The following is a 21,445-nucleotide window of genomic DNA, read 5'->3' on the forward strand; positions in this document are numbered from 1 at the left end:
GCTGGTTGCCATCCAAGAGCCCCTGCTGGCTTACCGGGTTGGTGACTACTCCCACAAGACTTCCTACAAGTCTAAAAAGTCCACCCTCTCCATCTCTTTTGACCTAAGTCAAAGGAAGAGGCCTCTAGGCATAGCTCCGGCTAAGCCTAAGCCTCAGGTGGCACTCACACTGGCCCCGACCTTACTTGCACACCGCCCGGTGCAGAAAGTCAGGCCTCCAAGGAAAAAGAAGACTCCAACAGTCTCCGTCATGGAGATCGAGGAGAGCATCCTTACTACCAGCCCCCACGGAGACCCAGACCGCCACAACACCAGGCAACAACAGTGAAGTCCAGACCGACCCGGTCGAGGAACCAGTAGTTGAGGAGGACATCCGTATCGAACTTTCCCGGCAATCAAGCCTCATGCTTGAGCAGCACCAGGTTCACCCCAACCCCTGCTGTCAAAACGCCAACAGCAAGATCCACCCGAGCAGCCGCCCACTCCCACCGATGGTGATGGTGCACTACTTGGGCCAGGAGCTCTTCAAGTACGAGATGCACGGTGACCAGGGTCTCTCACACTTCCTGGTCGACTGTGATCTCAATGACAGCTCCCTCTTCGTCACCATCGTCGATGCCCGACTCACAACCGCGCTGTTCCAAGATCTCCCTCCAGGAGAACTTAGCCTAGGCAGGAGGCTCCTGGCCGGGCTTAAACAGGTGAGAGAATCGGGACTTGTCACCACAACAGTTCGCCTTCCCACGCTTGCTCACCCCCCCCCCCCCCCCCCCCCTCACCCCTTCATCCAAAGCCCATATCTTTTCCATATTATTGTATATGTACTTATTCCCCACTCCCACCCAACCAAACCCCACCCCCTTAGCTTTATTAGACTAGGTATGTAAAGTGCAGCCCCGTGTGCGAGATATGCTTAATGTAATTTTATTACATGCGGAAAGCGCACGTTAAATCTTCGATAATGATGATGATGATCTGATGAAATTTATGACTACTTTGAAGATGTGGAGCAGACTGAGGATGATGGGGTGTTAGTTACCTTTGCTCATTTCCTCGTTGATCCAGTCAGGAATTTCTTGTTCAGCTGTCAAAGTCAGCCGCCATTTTGGTTTGAGAACGAAGCGACCTCAGCCGGCGATTGTTTCGCTTGCAAGCGGCTAAAAGTTAGTGCACTGTTGTAAGGCAAATTACTGTACATCGCTTGCAAGCAATTCGGGGTTTGCAAAGCACCAAGAGATCACGTACTTTGTTTTCCCCTCTGACAAGTGTAAATTGGCACGGCTCCCATGACCGAAAACTATAAATACAAAATGCCACTTAGAAAGTGGTCAAATGTAACAAATGTTATATTTACACAATGTCATTTAGATACTGCTTAGATAAGCGAATACTGCTTTTGAAAATGAAATTACCCCCTAAGAAATAAGAGTTCGACGATCTAGCCCTTGCTGCACAATGTCACTTGGGTGTAGAGTAAACTTGAACTGATGATGGCGAGTGCAAAATATGACTATAATTGTCACTATAGACAACAAGGCATTTTGTCATATAATTTTAGAATTGTTTTCGAAACGTTTGTTTGATATCAGTTTTTACAAACGTTTTAAGAACATGTCAAAAACATATTCTTGTGATAAATTTTCAAAAACGTTTTAAAACATTTTAATAACTAGTCATGAAATATAATTAAATGTGAGAGAATGCGTCTTTGACCATAGATCTATATTTATTCACTTCTCAACGGTCTCTTTCATGCCCCCGCAAAATATGCGCGACTAAATGTAATTGCCTGTGACACTATCTGTGATCAGCAACAAACAAATCATGTGAAGTTTTGTCTTACTTATGTCTGCTATATTTTCTTTAGACATTTAGCCTACAGATTAAACTGTAACTGTTGTGAAAATGTTCTATTACTGCATTACCAATCCACAGCCACGTAATCGGTACTCACTTTTATACATGGCGATAACATTTCATGAAAATATGTTCGAGCATATCATTCCTGCAATGTGTTGAAAACATTGCAATAACATGTTATGAAACAGTATGGCCTATGTTACAGCATGATGTTCTTGAATAACATTTTAAAAACATTTCAATAACATTTTGAATAATTATAAAACATTTACACTTTATTTGGATGGTTTTACATATGTGTACACAATGTATTTAAAACATGATGATAACTTTTCATGAAATATGTTCTGGCAAAACATTTCTGCAAAGTGTTGAAAAGATTGTAATAACATGTCATGACATAGTTTCGCTTATGATATAGAATGATGTTCTTGAATAACATTTTGAAAACATTTCAATAACATTTTGAATAGATGTAAAATATTTCTAAAACCTTAATCAAATGTTTTGACGAAAATGTTTTTGAAAAACTACAATGAAACCTTTTTGAAAATGTTATGTGTCATCTGGGAGTGTTCAAAAATGCGTAAAACAAATATGGCCTCCAAGTTTATTTACGCTGTATTAACAGACGGTAGCCCAGTCTCTTGTCACGCTCAGTTGCGTTAGCGAGCAAATCGACTCACGGCAGCTAGTGAGCTCCAGCGGCCAGTGTCAGACAGCCGAGAAGAAGCCAGAGATTGGTGCCCCTTTAAGTGAATATCAAATAAATTGATTCACAATATGACAACATCAAATCCTATATTTTGTTTAATGAAACAGCTTTAAAGCTTTAAATATAATTCAAAATTATAATTATTTTTCCATTATAACTAAAACTATGGAGCTTAGCATGTCGAGCCAACAAACTATTTTCATGCAGTTTATTAAGCCTCTCTGCTTATATAATTCATCAATTTCAACCTTTTCAATGCTGCTCCTCTGCTGTGGAGATGTTCATCTTAATCCAGGACCCTTAATAGGCACAGATTTAAAGATTATTCATCTAAACGTTCGTAGTATTAAGGACAAACTTGATATCCTTGAAGTTGAACTTCGACATTATGATGTAATTTGCATAACATGGTTACACACGGGTATACACGACAGCAACATAATTATTCCTGGTTTCCAGGTTCCATTTAGGAAAGACAGGCCAACTCGAGGGGGTGGCGTAGCTATTTACGTCAGAGATAATATGTATATCAAATATATGGATCAGCTTCTCACAGTTGGTCTGGAGGCGATCTGGGTACATGTCAAATGCAAAACTCGTGATTATTTAAATGGTACTGTTTATCGTGCAGATAAGAGTGAAGCGTATTTGGGAACTAATTGATCAATCAATAGGAAACGCAGTCGAGAAATGAATATGTACACTGTAACAGGAAATTTTAATACAGATATACTTCGAGATAATAATAAAGAAATCGAATATTTGCAAATGGTTCATGGACTTACACAAGTTATTAGAGAGCCTACGAGGATCTCCCAATATTCCAGTACGTTGATAGATTTACTTTTGGTGACAGATGTTGATAGTGTACGGGACTCTGGAGTACTTGATCAAGTTTGTAGTGACCACTGTCCAATATTTGTAACCATTAAAGAAATAATCCCTAAATGTCATTCCTTCAAACGTAAAGTGTACTATTATTTTATAGCAGACCTAGATGGCTTAAATACTGGCATGAAGCATGATGATAGTGATTTATTATTCACATCGGGGAATGTGAACACAATTACTAACGAACTAACATCTCGAACTATAAAAGTTTGTGATAAACATATTCCTAAAAACATTGTTACCACACGATCAGGACGAAGGACCAAAAGTGGATCAATAATGAAATACGTTCCTTAATAAGAAAACGAAATCGCCAACATAAGAAAGCTAAAAGACGTAATACTCCAGCTGATTGGGCAAATTTTAGGCTGTTAAGAAATAAAGTAGTCGACTATGTTTGTAAGGCAAAGAAGACACATGCATCTAAAATTGATACTGGAATAATTAGTTCTCATGGTACAAAGACTTGGTGGCGTTTAGTAAAGGAATTTCTTAAACTTAATTTTGATGGAAGATGGTGTTAGGGATATACTACTGTCCGTGGACACCACAAAGGCAACTGGCCCTGATGGTATAGGAAATAAAGTACTTAAAACACAGCTAACAGTTTATTGCAAAGGCTTTAGATGAAGGTAAGGAAGTTAGAGCGGTATTTTGTGACGTAAGTAAAGCTTTTGATATTTTGGCAGAAAGGAATAATTTATAAGCTATACCATTATGGTATTTATGGAAATTTATTGAGATGGTTTAATAGTTACTTAGAAAATCGATATCAAAAGGTAGTTATAAATGGCTGTAACTCAGGTCCAAAAGCTGTCTTGGTAGGTGTGCAACAGGGCTCGGTCCTAGGACCATTATTGTTTATCATCTATATCAATGACATTGTTGAAGGAATACATAGTAATATAAGACTTTTTGCTGATGACACATTTTTTAATATGATCATAGAAGATCCTGATATAGCGGCTCGTGATCTCAATAATGACTTGGACAGAATTTCAGAATGGGCTGCCAGATGGAAAGTTAAATTTAGTTCCGCAAAAAATGAATCTATTCAATTTGCCCGTAAAGTAAACCCTAGTCGCAAACCTAACTTAAATATGAATGGTACAGAAATCAAAGATGTACAAAGTCATAAGCACTTTGGTATGACTTTACAAAGTAATTGTACATGGAAAATGCACATTGATGATATTGTAAGGAAAATGTTGTCCTCTGGTTAACTGTTTCAGGAGTCTATCCCGAACTACCTTAGAAACCATGAATTATTTTTTATTATTGTTGTCATATTTGGGACAACTGTACTAATGAACAAGCTAACATACTGGAACAAGTACACTTAGATGCTCTTAGAAACATGGTGTGGCGCTGTCCGGGGTACGAGTCATCAGAAGATTTACAATGAAACAAATTGTAGGTCACTAAAAGACAGAAGATACAATTCAAAACTGGTAATGTTTTACCAAATGAATAACCATTTATCCCCGAAATATCTTTGTAGGCTTATTCCTAATACAGTTTCGGAAAACACAAATTATGACTTAAGGGATAAAACTAATCTTCAAACAGTGAAGTGTAAAACAAAAGCTTATACAAACTCATTTATACCAGCTACAACACAACTTTGGAATATGTTACCAGAGACCGTTACACAATTCAAGAATTTGCTCCACGTAAAGGGAAATAATGGCATATACTGGGATTTAAATTCTGGAAGCAGATTATGCCAAATCATTCACGGTCGCCTCAGGCTTGGCTGTAGCGATCAGATCAGTATAATAGACGTATCTTTGATACAAAAACTTGTTCATGTGGATATCATACCGAAGATGCTCTACACTTCTTTTTTGTGTGTACAAATAACTATGCTCTTCGAAATGAAATGTATTTTTATCAACATGGTTATTCTTTACAAACAGTGCTACGTGGAAATTCGGATTTGAGTAAGGAAGAGCAAATGCTAATATTAGATTCTATTCAACACTTTATATTAAAAACTGGCAGATTTTCAGTTAAATGATTGTTTTAAATAAACTGCAAATAGATTTATTATATATACACATCTAGCTTGGCATGTACAATTTATTTGTTACATCTAACCTAATCTGTCAATTTAGCTATTTTGAATTTAGTCAATATGTACATCCTACGTTCTTAAGAACGTCTTCATATTTTATTATATGCATTAAGTATTAAAGAATTAAATAGCTTTTCTTAATAATTGAATATCTTTCCATCAACCGCACCAAACTGTTGGCCACTCGTTTTTGTTCTGTTTTAATGTATATGTGTATTATGTTTTATAATATATGTATATATATTAACCAACACATATCAATATTACTTTTTAAATATAACTTTGTTTCTGGAGCAGTTTTTAGCAATCACGATTCATTTACTGAATGAAAAATATGTTAAAAGCATAAACAATTTCCCATTTACAGTAGGACATCTCCCAAAATCCCACTTTTTTTGTTGTTGTAAGAATTAATAAGAGTAAGTTTAATGGGGACTTTTGGGATATGAGAAATGAATACAGACTGCCATGTTGTCTGAGTAGATCTGTAGATCTAAACAATCACCGGATGTGACCATATCGACAGGATATCATTCGTGTTTCTGATTTTGACAATTACTCCATGATCATACTGAGTATTGGTGCTTGGGGATATAAAATGTAACAGTATGTTATCAGAGGAGATTGATAGTGAATTTTTAGTATCAGGTAGATATGATATCTGTAGGATTTATCATCCTTTCTTTCTCTTTGTCAAAGGATTGTGGGTATATGTGTGGGTATCTTGATGGCAGAAAGTCACTCAACCAGTTCATGTGTTCTTCTTAAAGAAGGCCAGAACCCGTGTATTATTACAACATCCTCAGAATACCAGTAACAATGAAATGTAGAAATTAACACACACGACCAACAATATTCTTTCATGTTAATGTTTGTGTCATGCATGTAACTATAGCTATATAAACATATGTATACTTTTTTCAGTTTGTGTGAAGTCGTGCATAAATACAGTATATTCTGAAATTCTTTAACCATGTCTTTTTAAGGGTACTTTTTAGTACTTTCATCCCAAAACGTCAGTTTCACTTTTATCCTCAAAAGCGCAATAATATTCATTTAATACCCACACGTATTTTTTTATATAATACGAATTACGTAACATTCGTGTTACTTTGATGTTGTTATAAAGTTGTTATAGACCCATGGACTGACGAGGCTCATTACATGTCATAAAAGTGCCGGGACATAATGTGGAGGCAATACATTCTCTTTTTAATACCTGTCACAAAGGGACGGCCCATTTGGGTTTGTGCTCTGGGAATGTGTTACGCAATATGCGTATTCACGAAACAACATTCAACAAACTATTTACTTATTCCTGTGATGTTGGTGTCCTTTGGCATTAATGAACATGTAAGTAGATACAACACGTGTGGATTGATACATTCGTACTTGGTATGAATAGATGAATTACGATTCGCTCTTAACCATACGAAATACGCATAATGTCGGAAACCGTAAGTTAAATCCCCAATTACTGACTTCGTTCTTAAATAAATCACAACTCGCAAATAACTTGTATCACTGTGTAGATTCTTTTATATTTTAATAATGTAAATCATGTCACTTTTGATGTAAAATACGTCACTCAACCAGTTCATGAACTCAACCATTTCCACTATTATTTTCACAAAAGATCTAAGATAACAGTTTTCAAGCTATATTGTACATAGCTTCAGAAATGCATAATCTTTACATGGAAACTGTATCCTTGATGTACTTCTCTGTATTGTATGGCATTAAATATATGCTCCAATACCGCCGCTGTAGGTTTATTTTATGAGAAATAAACATAATTTGGTTTGCACCCAACCATGCGCGAACTAAATTTTACAGCGCCAAAGAAGCTTTTCAAAGTAAAATTTAAGCAAACCGAATATTTATCAAATTTGTTATTGCTAGAATATATGCATGAACGACAAGTACCATAATCGGAAATATATTACATGTTATATATGCACCCGGATGCTCAAAATCACAATACAATGATAAGATCCAATATTTGTGCTCCAGCGAATGAATACCAAATAGACAAGGACCAAACCAGCTCTATAGACACAGACTCTCTCAAAGGCTGACTGACTGATATAAAAGATTTAACGTGCGCTTTCCGACTACAGCGTATTTCGCACACGGTCTCAAAGGCAACAAGGTGCAGGCTATATAATGCAGGCACGGCCCCGTTATTTATCATTCAATCTTTAGTAATCTTTCTCACTTTCTTATCAAAGACATAATGATGGATGATCTATTGTGTCGCAGTGTGGAATGTTAAGTTATTGTGACTAAGGCTTATCCCTTACTTCCAGATAGTAATTGGCATGTCTCTCTCACCAACAACTCACAAGGGATCAATCCTCGTTTAAACGCGAAGAGATACAGTATACTGCAGGTTAACTAGACTAATTGAGAGTTAAATGACATGATTGCTTACTTAGTGCGTGATATAATCCGTTTCATGTCTAATTAGAAAGAGTGAATCTTCAGAAAGGGTAAGCATGCCCAGCACTACCGGTAGCACCTGCCGTTATTGAATAGCGTTGTTTTAATACACTAATCAAGCTATAATACTGACACATTCCTTAAGGGTTATACCTACTCACACACATGAGTTCAAAAATGGGACAGGTCATTCGCAATTGCTGAGGCTGAAGGCAACTTCTTAAACACTTTATCCTCCTTGCATGAGCATAAACATGGATAACATGGATATGCATTGACCACCCGAAAAAAACATTCTCTGACATGAAGAAAGATCTGTCATGGGTCAACACAGAGTTTTTGGTGGGGGGCTTTATGAAGCGTATTTGAACGAATTATGTATGTATGAATGTTCTGATTTCAAGAACTAAATTACCAGTTTTAGTAACGTAATGTAATATATGTTGGTGGGTTAGTGACTGGCTTAGACACTCGCCCAGCGCACACGTCCTCCCAAATTTCTCCAAACCTCCAAGCTGACAATGAGAGACCTCTCAAAGTCACTTCCGAGTCAGCTTGTCTCCATCCTGGAGCCCTTGCTGGCTTACCGGGTCGGGGAATACTCCCTCAGGACTTCCTACAAGTACCTCAACCCTCTCCATCTCCTTTGACCTCGGTCAAAAGAAGAGACCTCGGGTCAAAACTCAGGCCAAAACCAAATCTCAGAAGAAACCCGCCCCGGCCCCTACCCTTACTGCCCGGTTCAGAAGGCTCGGCCCCCTAGGGTAAAGAAGGCTCCACCAGTCTCTGTCATGGAGATTGAGGAGAGCCTTTACACTACACCGTGTGTATCGTATTTGAAAGAATTATGTATGGATGAATGTTCTGATTTCAAGAACTAAATTACCAGTTTTAGTAACGTAATGTAACATATGTTGGTGGGTTAGTGACTGTGAATGTGTATAATGGTGTAAGTGTGTGTTTCATGGTACTTCTATGGGTATACATACACATGTATATGTGATGGTTTGTGAATATGTATTTTGTGGTAGATACTGGTTTGTAAATGTGTTAAGCTTTCATATGCTATCAACTGTGCTTTTTATAAAAAGATCCTCTACATATTTTACCGTGTTTCGTAAGCCAAAATGGTTGGGTGCTTAAATAGTGACACATAAATAAACTATTCTTCTTCTCTATGTTCATTTTCAATATGCTGTGTATAACTTCCTAAACTGCGAACATGCAATTTGTGAATTCTGGAATTCGGTTTGCATAAAAGAGGCGATTAATAAAATACGAAACGAGCCTATGTATAATACCATGTTTTATGAACCTTGCGAAACCAAACAGTTGATACCAAACTGTTCACTCGTTTCCTAGAAATGGTACGGCACGGGGGATCATTTAGTATCCTATATACGAAATGAGCGATACTGTTGTTCTCTCATCTATTTTAATCATACACAATATATATCTTGAAGCTGCCAATGAAAGCATGAACTCAATTACTTTTACAAATATAAGAGTTCATTTTGTATGAGTATAAATACCAAGTTATCATTTTATAACTTCAAATACTACGATGTGGCCACTGACACGGTAGTATTTGAAGTTATAAAATTATATTAGTAAAGGGAGATAATTGTTATGTATTCGTGTATAATTATTGTATATGTGCAAAATGAAGAGTTTTCAGTTGAGCACTGTGTTTCGTTGTATATATGTTGGTAAAGGGAGATATTGATATGCATTGTTCTATACTTGTTTTCTATGTGCAGAAAGCCGATCAAAATTATTTGAAAGTTACAAATACAACTGATATAGTGGCGTGTAACATTATTGGAATGTTTAATTAGTACTCCTCACTGTAAGCGGGAGTCCTTACTCTCCTTGCAATGATATTGACGGGTAAGCGATTGAGGCGTCTGGTACTTTTCCTGGCGCGGTGCTTGGTATGTGGGTAGACTTCATGGTCAAATGCACAGAGCGGATTAGCAGTCGGGGGTGACTGCATTGGCGGTGACTTCTTTATTATAATCACTTGAAAGTGTTGAAATCGATTTGTGCTGAGCTCAGATTGGTTTGTACGGGATGCCGCGATGTGATTTGTAACATGCTCTCGTGCGCATAGCGGATGAGCCAGCTCAGTGGATTGCACAGAGGATGAAAGCTGTATCATTAATACTTAGAAGTGTTGAATTTGGTTTGTACGGTATACATTGTTATAATGTGAAATCGCAGCGGAAAAATCGCGTTTTTTCAGGCAGCAGTCCTTGGAAAAATCATCTTCCGCGTAAAAATATCATCAAAGATTTATAAGACAATACTCCGAAAAATATCGTGTCTCCGGACAACCGTCCCGGATTGTCCTGTTTTTTTATCAGAGCTTTCAGCACCAAACATGCCTTTATTATTATTCATAACACAATACCATTACTGTCTGATCTTAAGTTTCCGGACAACATACGTTTTCTATCACGAATACTTGCACTATAACGAATGGTGTGGCGTCACACAGAAATTGTAAATACTCCGATGTTGGCTTGTTTTTATGATAACGTTGTCTATTAAAAATGAATGAAATGCTTTACAGTTGTTCGTGTGAAAAAGCTATGAATGTTTATTCAGAGGCCGAAAACTCATAACACTATATGTTGTATTAATGTTTTACAAAAGGTAAGTAAGTACAAGGTAAGCTTTTCTCAAAATGCTTCAACATGTAAAAAGGGGGGTGCGCTGAAGCTATTCCCAATTTTTTTAAAGTACTGATTTAACTTCGAAATGTTACTGCATCCGCCATCTTTGTTTATTTGACTTTACTTTACTACGACAGTGAATGTTAAAAAAAATGTTACGAATACAAATTATTAACAAGTGGGATATGAAAACTAATACCTGTACTTTTTAGAACAAGAAATCTACACATTAACGTGTTCAGATTTAATTGATATTTTCTTTACTTATGTAAATGCGAATTGTATTTATTGTGTTTCTTCACCTACAATTCAACAAGGCATAAAACCTGCTTAAATTTAAAACAAATAATACTCAGGTTATTGAAGAAGAATCCAGTACCAATGAAAGTGAACAGCATGCATGGCCCGATGTTATACAAAGCAATCATACAATATATCGCAACTCATGGTTGTTAACTATCAACCTCACTGTATTCAGCCTTCTTAGAGCAGCATCAACCTCATTGTATTCAGCAACCTTAGAGCAGCATCAACCTCACTGTACTCAGCGTCCTTAGAGCAGCATCAACCTCACTCTACTCAGCGTCCTTAGAGCAGCATCAACCTCACTGTATTCAGAGTCCTTAGAGTAACATCAATCTCACTGTATTCAGCTTTCTTAGAGCAACATCAACCTCACTGTATTCAGCGTTCTTAGAGCAACATCAACCTCACTGTATTCAGCATCCTTAGAGCCGCATCAACTTCATTGTATTCAGCGTTCTTAGAGCAGCATCAACCTCATTGTATTCAGCAACCTTAGAGCAGCATCAACCTCACTGTACTCAGCGTCCTTAGAGCAGCATCAACCTCACTGTACTCAGCGTCCTTAGAGCAGCATCAACCTCACTGTATTCAGAGTCCTTAGAGTAACATCAATCTCACTGTATTCAGCCTTCTTAGAGCAGCATCAACCTCACTGTATTCAGCGTTCTTAGAGCAACATCAACCTCACTGTATTCAGCGTCCTTAGAGCAGCATCAACTTCATTGTATTCAGTGTTCTTAGAGCAGCATCAACCTCATTGTATTCAGCGTTCATAGAAGAGCATCGTCCTCACTGTATTCGGCGTTATAGAAAAGCATCAACCTCACTGTATTCAGCATTCATAGAACAGTATCAACTTTCCTGTAATCAGCGTTCTTAGAGCAGCATCAACCTCATTGTATTCAGCGTTCTTAGAGCAACATATACCTCACTGTACTCAGTGTCCTTAGAGCAACATCAACCTCACTGTATTCAGCGTTCTTCGAGCAACATCAGCCTCACTGTATTCAGCGTCCTTGGAGCAGCATCAACTTCATTGTATTCAGCGTTCTTAGAGCAACATCAACCTCACTGTACTCAGCGTTCTTAGAGCAACATCAACCTCACTGTATTCAGTGTTCTTAGAGCAACATCAACCTCACTGTATTCAGCGTTCTTAGAGCAACATCAACCTCACTGTATTCAGCGTTCTTAGAGCAGCATCAACCTCATTGTATTCAGCGTTCTTAGAGCAACATCAACCTCACTGTATTCAGCGTCCTTAGAGCAACATATACCTCACTGTACTCAGCGTCCACAAAGGAAGGTTATTCAGAAATTACTTTTCTATCATTTTACATTATAATAGAGCTTTTAAGCCATTTTTGTATTTTAATCTGGTAGAAGATCGCCATAACTGAACGTGCCAAGTCTTTTGTCAAATGCAATTTTATTATAGTCGGCTGTCGGACAGGTATCTATTTCTATATTTCCGGGCTGGTGAAACCAACACTTTACAATAGTTTACATAACTTAACAATAGTTTACACTAATTTACATAAATTTACAATAGTTTACATAACTTTACAATAGTTTACATTAATTTACAATAGTTTACATTAATTTACAATAGTTTACATTAATTTACAATAGTTTACAATAGTTAAATGTCTTGAGTAACTGCGTCTAGCTGAGAATAAAAACAATGTTAATTATTATCTCATATATACTCTTCTAAAAATGAAACGCAAAGCCAGATTTGCGTGAGGAAGGAAAACACATTTATGCCAGGAACCGTACAAGGTATTGAGCCAAAATGTTGTCGAGAGATTGTAGTCATCTCAGTTATCGGTACATAGGAAAAGTCGGGCTTGACATCTCCTGCCCATGGAAGAGACGAGTATGCGCAACAAATCCTGGGGAATGGCAACGTAAAAGCCAACTGCAGCAATGTTTGGGGTGGTGGTTGACTTCGGCGTAGCCGTCTATCCAATTCATCCAACATTTGCTCTATCGGGTTCAAATCCAGGGATTCTGGAGGGCAAGGGGAGAACATCAACGTTGTTGTGTAGACAGGCTCTTGTGATCCGTGTTGTAAGCGGTCGAGCGTTGTCCTGCTGGAATACACCGTTGCCGTTGTCTGCAATTTGGAGGACGTGTGGTAGGAGAATTTCGTTGATGTATCGTTGAGCCGTAAGATTGCCCTGGATATGGCCCACACCTGTCCTGCCACGATGAGAGATAGGCACCCACATCATAACGCTACACCCACCAAACCTGTCCACTTCCTGTACGCAGTTGCCGGCGTAACGTTCTCCCCGACGTCTAAAGCAAAATTTAAAAATTATGTTCATATCAGTTTATTATGTTCATTTCACATCGATCATTTCATAGTCAATATATAATTGTTTTGAAGCGTCAAAAAGGATATTTGAGGTACACCCTGTTCTCTGTTTATAGAGCTACCACATGCACACTGTTGTCTGTTATAGAGCTACAACATACACCCCGTTCTTTGCTTTCGAACTCCCACATACACCCTGTTCTCCGTTATAGAGCTACCACACACACTGTTCTCTGTTATAGAGCTACAACCAAAATCCCGTTCTTTGCTTAAGAACTACAACATACACCCTGTTCTCTGTTATAGAGCTACCACATACACCCTCTTCTCTGTTATAGAGCTACAACCAACACCCCGTTCTTTGTTAAAGAACTACCACAAACACCCTATTCTCTGTTGTAGAGCTACCACATACATCCTGTTCTCTGACACTGATGTGATTACTGAACATATAATCATGAATTTCTAGATTTACAGTATCTCGAGCATTATCGTAGCTCATTGAGCAGGGAACAATGACTAACTGAATACTGATGGCTGTTGGCTGTTGGCTGTTGGCTGTTTCTGCTGCTGAATCTATCGCTGAGACGTGTTGAATCAATCACCGTTGCACAGATTGTTGTAACTCAAAAATGTAAATCTGCATGCGCTGATTTTGACTTATTGTCATAACACTCAGCCAAATGTATTGGATGTCATTAGATAACAGAACCGTGATTTTACACACAGTATCTATCACATGTAGGGATTCACTTCCGAATAGGGTGAAACTGATGCTCATGCAATCAGCCATTGGCTTGCCTACGATGACGTATTTGTGCATTCACTCACACACTCACTCACTCACCTACTCAATGCACGCGCATTGACCTTGATGAGTATCTCTTCAGTAAGGATGCGATGCCATGGAAACTCCACGTTTGTCATGCCAATTATTTTTAAGAATTAATTCCATCGGTGAGTGACTACTAATATTGCATACAATGTGATTACATATTCAGGTGGGCTACAGTGATGTTACACTATTTTTCACTTTTCCCGTGAATACAGAATTTCACGTTGGCCTTTCTTCAATTCAAATAACGATCGTACGTGACCAAGTGGGTATAAGTGCGGCAAATTGTTGTCTCCCCTTTTTTGGCAGGATCAGCTGATTGTGGCTGAAGACACCCTGGCTATGTTCATGCTGTCAGCACAAGATCAGGGCTTGTCGACTTTACAAGTCATAAATGTCAACAATGGTGTTATTGTTCTCTCACGTAGAAAAAAAACTAAACTGTTCATGATACGACCCCCGTGATGATCCGGGGTCGAATTGACAAATGTTTGTCATAAGACAAATCAGGAAGTCCTACTCGCTGACTTGGTCGATGCATGTCACCCAATTGCGTAGACCGATGCTTGTGATGTCAATCACCGGATTGTCTTGTCTCGTTTATTTACGAACATATTTTTTTAACGGTTTTCTTTGCATATAAGCAGCAGATTCTCTGCACTTGCAGACAACAGATGTAATTCAGAATCAACAAATCGCCTTAGTTTTAACGAAATCAGTAAATGCTCTGTTGTGTTACTGGATTTTCCGACTATATCACGAGCATGTGTATATAATCACTATCAAATAATGATGAAACCATATGTTCGCGAAAAGGTGAGTGTATCCTGCCCTATCGGTGGTATCCGTCACAAACACATGCAACGGTAAGTCAATTGTACACCTGAAAAAACACGGGAACAAGTCAAAATAAGCAATTGCATCAGACATCATTTTTTCAAACTGGAACGTCTGAATTGAAAATGTCCCCATTGACGTCATATGTTTACACTATAGACCTGGAGTATTGCTGAGGGTGGCGTAAAACAGAAGAGCATGTGAGTAAAACATGCTGTCAGTGGCAGAAGCTATGCTGGGATGACTAACAAAGCTAACTGAAGTCTGAGAAGAGCTTGTAACATAGGTAATGACCTGACGTCTCCGGAAGAATCATTAGCTTTTGTAATAATCTTTTTTAGAGGGAAGTTTACATGTGAACTGAGTTGGGGGAATGGGGAATTAAACGTATAACAGAAGGCATCAGGGCTTTTAATGTCCATTGTGCTAGAATCCATGAGGGATTTATGGGAGGTTTAAACAGCTGCTGAATCCGAATAAATAGATTACAAACAAATCAAGTTGTCACAACATGCTAATGTTATACGACAGCTTACAGAAAACATTATTCACAACAAGTCTGGCCAACGACCAAAGTGCCAGGACTCACAAAAAATATATAGAATATTAATCTGGTCAGTATGTGTAAGTGATAGATACATTGATATAAGACATATGTTCAGTGTGACATGCAACAACAAGCTGGTTGAGTCGCTGTTACTCAATGTGTCACGTAAAGGACATAGGTCCCAGTCTGGCAGAATGGGGAGCCTGCCAAATACACCGACGGCAGAGGGTGTGAAAATGTAGACAGGCATACACACTTTCTACTGCCAAGGGATGAACTACACCATTAATTATTGATAGAGATTAATCATCCCCAATATCTGTACAACTTGCCATATTGCTGGGGGGTGAGGCATGTCGCTTACGTATTAATAATTTGTCTGTGATATTTGATTTGTTATCAGTGTGATGTTTCACTAAATTACTTGTATGAGGGCTGGTCAAAAAAGTTCTAAGCCTGACTAACTTTCAGCTATGGGCCATAACAAAGTGAACTAGTCAATGAGTTCATTGCGTGTGTATTTGGACTGTTGAGAGCGTTTGTGTATTCCTGACAGACAGGTGAACGTGATTGGGGTCCGAATAGACACATAAATAGAAAAGAACCAGGGCCGAGTAGTCATCAAGTTTTTTTACTTTAAATAAATGTTCTCCCCAAGAAATTCATGTCTGCTTGTGACTAGTGTGTGGTGCCCCAGCTATTCCACTGTTAAACATGGACAGCTATGTGTAAGGCTGTGAGAACAAGCCTTGATGATGACCCTAGGTCTGGACGTCCCTTAACTTCCATTAATGAAGATTCAATCAAGGAGATGGAAAAACTTATACAGTCAGATAGGTGTATTACCACTGCTGCACTTGTGGAAGACACAGGTCTTAGCCATGGATTAATTGAAACTATTATTCATGAACATTTCCAGATGAATAAGATATCTGCTCCTTGGGTGCCAACGATTTTAAATTCTGACCTTAAGGGAAAACAGTTGACATTGCCAGTGAAAATGTAGAGCTAATTGACGAGGATTTGGTGAAATTCGAAAACAACTCTGCAACAACTCTGCAACACCTCTCCGACAACTCTGCAAGCAATATGCTGAATCCAGGACTTGCCAGGCTTGTCATCAAGTAGAATCAGGCAAAGTAATAGTACGGCGATGGAGGAACTTGTTCAGCTATTGAAATACTGCTGTCATAGTTCGTATACGTTCCAGTGCTTTGCAAAAGGAAACTGCCCTTTAAGTCACCCCTTTTAATCACTGAGAGATTCCTATCTATTTCTAGATGCATAAACAAATTTGGGTTTCAACCCACTCAATGTGGATTCCGATGTTATCTTATTACAGAACTATTATGGTAACCAAAATGAGATTAAAACCCTTGATAGAAGTATTCTTCTGTTGTGCATGGACGCATCACCTGTATCATTTATCTGGGAATATAGGGAATATAGCACTGCCATGCATTATTCAGGCGTTAGAAATGGCGATGATATTCCCTGGGGAGATCGTATTAGTGTTTGAATTTGTAGACATATTGGAGCCAATTGTCGACCTGATCACATAGTGTGAAAACTGCTGACGGCCTGTGACGAGAGACCCAGGGGAGACCCAGGGGAGACCCAGGGGAGAACCAGTAACTATGCTGACATTAAGGACAGTTGTGATCGTGCCGCGTGCATTTTATGGTAATGTAGGTACTCAGTGACGTGAACTATGATAATACTATAAACTATTGGTCCTACTGAACATATTGAATAGAATACGGGAATTGCATGGCAAGTGGAGAAATCATATCACACAACTATGCAAAAGTTTCCAGTGTGTGACAAATTATCCTTCACATCGTGTTACATTTCACATCTTGAGATCCGGTAAATACGTCAACATCAGATACAAATATTTTAGACTTTTTTCAGAAAATGGATCTTTGTAACTTTTAGTTTACCCATAAATAATGTATGCAGGCTCAGTCAAAACTTCCCACAATTTGTCTCAGTGTTGGCTACAATTCAACTAGTTCTAACTAGTTCAGCCTAGTTCTGACCCAGACAGTAAGTGTGAATCCCATCAGGTTGAGCAGGTGCATGGTGTGGCTGCAATGCTGGTTTATGGCTATTGGTTGGACAGTGTAATCACTCTCCAGGCTATTTAGCATGGGTTATAGTAATTGACAAACAGTGATATGCCCTTCCCTTCTTGTCATTGTGCGTTGGTGTACTATTACGGCGGCAGAAATCCTCAGTGTTTTTGTCTTTATGGATTTATTTATCACTTTGGCTCTTTGCTTCGATGTACTTTTGTGATCAAGGGTATCAGGTATCTTCAGTGTCCCATGATATATTTCAAAGGTAGTTTCATGGTAAGAAGACAACATTGTACGATTGTGTAGATCTGATAGAGATCCACTCAAATGTAATTCTTGCCATATGCAAACATTATAGCGTGTTATTTGTTATCGATGCAAACCTAATGTCAGGGTGATTGGATTTGTGTTGTTTGTAATCAGAGTGACTGGATCATTCAAATGTGTTGTATGTTGTTCTATCAATTCCATTCTGTACACAAACGGTAGCCTTCAGTTTCACATAATTGACAAGATTACAATAAAGATCACTGATACCTAATTACTAGTTTCCAGGGAAACTACATTTGAGTAGTGAAGGAGATATTTTGGTTCAAAAACTGTTTTTATGTGGGAAATTGAGCATTTAAAGATGTTTTCTTGGTCAACACAATATGAAACCACTTTTACATTGGAGCCATTCGCAACATTCAATGTTTAAAGATTTTTTTAATGTTATCTGATTACCTTAACTTTCCTTAGCCCCAAGCTCTAAAACAATTTAAACAAAGGGAGATATATTGCTCGGTCAAGCCAATGTACCACCAACTCCCTGCCTCAAAGATTAACCAAAATCCTTAATACAATAAAGGAGGGACTCTCTTTATATTCACAGAAAATATTTGACACTGGTGGAATTAATACCATGTGGATTCTCAAAAACTCAAAGCATTCGCTTGACTTTTTGTCAAAACGTTTAATTTTTCAACTTGGTATACCAGTATCCCACATGACAAACTTAAACCTTAAATCTATGAGACTTTTGTTACAAAACGTGGTGACTATAGACATATTGACATATCAAGTCAATTTCTCAAACATGAAACCAAAATGCTCCCCTTCTTACTGATCTGTTTCTTTGTGCACATGAATCAATATTTTTGTTGGGATTGGCGAAGTCAAAACAAGGCCAAGAAGTTTAAGGTAAGATTCAGGAATATCGATGATTTTATATCTTCAACAACCATCAAATAGCCAATTCCCTTCCACTGATTTACCCACCCGAACTCAAAACAAAGGAGGCCATGGCCAGTGAGGCCGCTTCATCTGTTTCACATTTGGATCTATGCATGAAGATTCAGATCGACAAAACACTCGCCACAAGATTGCTTGACAAATGGGATGACTTCAACTTCCCAATAGTCCCTTTATATCGAGAAGTATTTCTGCAGCTCCAGTCCGTGGTGTTTATATTTCTCATCTTTTGAGGTACAATCGAGCATGCTATTTCTACAAAGATTTCAAAGAGCGTCATACAACTCTTGCTCTAAAGTTGTTGGATCAAGGTTACAACATTTCTGCGTCAGTACAAATTTCAAAAACTTCAGGGTAGACATGTAGAGGATGCTTCCAAACTTGATGCATCGGTGACAAAAAGCATGTCCGATGAGATTCCCTATTTTGACTTGTACTATGTTGCCCTGTTGTTGTTTTTTAGGTGATCAAGTGTCTAACCTTTGCATGTGTTTGTCACAGGTGCCACCGGTGGGGCAGAATACGCTCACCTTTTCGCAAACACCTGGTATCATCACTACTTGTGATTCATAGAAACGTGCTCATGATATAGTCGGAATTGTACAATCGACTATGTTTTTGGCAGAGATTTCTTATGAATATGGAACGTATTTTTGTTGCTTTTATATGTTATATTTTCCATTTCGTCTTTCATATTTTGACAACAATATTGAAACACTTTTCTAGTAGTTTTGCATTATCATGATGATTACATTTACCTTCCAACAGAGGCTCTGTCAGTCTCCCACTGGATGGCAGGTCCCATCACCTTAGCTGACATTCATTGGGTTAAGTAGGTTGCAGTGGAGGTTTGGCGTGGTCTTCAGGAACCAATGACGGTGGTCAGGTGACTTCGTTGATTGCGTGTCATCGTACCCGTACGGCATGGACCATTGCTCATAATATCAATCAATGGCTTGTCTGGCCCAGATTCGATTATTTACAAACTGCCATCATACAACATTAGAAAACAACAAACAGAGAGTAGGTTGTAGAGGAAGGTGTCAAGTCACCAGCACACCGGTTACAAGGACTATGGAACGTTTACCTCAGATCAGATTATAACTGAAGAAAGATGTGAGACAAGGTTAGTACATTGTGTTTATTCATTTTTATATGTTCTTTCTTTCTACTTCCTCGGGAGGATTGGTGGCTCAGTCGTCTATGTCACTGCAATTTGCTCTGCATGTTTGCATCCCGTAGGAGTTCAAAGGATCTACCGAATCCAAGAATCAAACAATATTGTTTTCTTATTTACGGTGACACTGATACTAAAGTTAATACCCCTTAGACGTTGATGTGTGCATATAGCTTTATGGTGGTGTAACAATTCATGGAGGTTCTAGTGTGTCCACTCGTAAAGCACAGTTTCATTTCTCACATGAATCCCAATTGCCAGTGTAGATGGCAGACATGCGTTTTTCAACTTAATATCTGGTAGTTCGATACAAATAGGAAACATCTTGCGAACTTGCCATTGTGTGCCTCATTCTGGCCACTAGTCTCTATTTCCCCCAACGTATGTAATGTTATCTACAAGCTGCCGTGGTTAACGTCATCCCCACCTTCATCTATACAAGATGATTGCGCCACGATGGAGATAAAGGTCTTTATAACCCTCTCTATCTCCGTGCTTGGACCATTACACAGTGCTTACTTTAGAGTTGGATCTGGCAGCAAGGATGAAGGGTTCCAAATGGCCAGCTCCCTCGCATGACTAACTATCTGCAAAACAAACAGGACAAGGATGTCTTGATGATTATGTAGGGAATCAATGGATGGAAGGTATTGTTGTAATCGAGCATAAGAGGTTTTCTTCCTCACAATCCGTCTTATCGCCAGCTTCTTTCTGCACAGAAAAACCTTCTTCCAAATTGTGCCGACATTATTCACAAATATTTTGACAACCTTGTCAAATTGATTTCATTCTGCTGTCGACATACTGCCCGAGTTGTCACAACAAGTGTGTCTTGTTGTTTGTGCTCCACCAACCGCGGATGTTATCAAGGGAAGCAACCCTGTCAGCACAGTCAGCATTAGCTAATATATCACATCACCTTCAATGTCTATGTTTCAGGATTTAACAAAGGTTTAATCATTTATATTCCGTACTTTGGTGTCATATTTGTGTCGTTTTTATCTTTAAAGATTTGTTCCGGTCAACTCTTGGGCCGTTGTAATTGGCCCCAATTATAAAAAAAAGGTCTTGTTAAGTACACAAGTAAGTGAGTGAGTGGTTGTTTAAAGCAGTATTCCAGTGATGTCGTGTCAGGGTTTGAAATACTTGGTCAAGGAAACAAGAGATCGATAGCATGATCAACCAGCCATCAGTGCACGATAACATAATCAGCCAGCTCACACATATTGGTGTTCAGTTGTCACTGTGACGAGCATCGGTCCCTGGAGATCTTCCTACTCTACACAAGACAAGCATGGGACCTTGGGGACCTGCGTACTCTACACAAGACAAGCATGGGACCCTGGGGACCTGCCTACTCTACACAAGACAAGCATGGGACCCTGGGGACTTGCCTACTCCACACAAGACAAGCATGGGGCACTGGGGACCTGTCTACTCTAC

The sequence above is a fragment of the Haliotis cracherodii genome, unplaced genomic scaffold (assembly GCF_022045235.1).
Source record: "Haliotis cracherodii isolate W230 unplaced genomic scaffold, xgHalCrac1.p SCAF_3, whole genome shotgun sequence".
Classification (NCBI taxonomy): Eukaryota; Metazoa; Mollusca; class Gastropoda; order Lepetellida; family Haliotidae; genus Haliotis; species Haliotis cracherodii.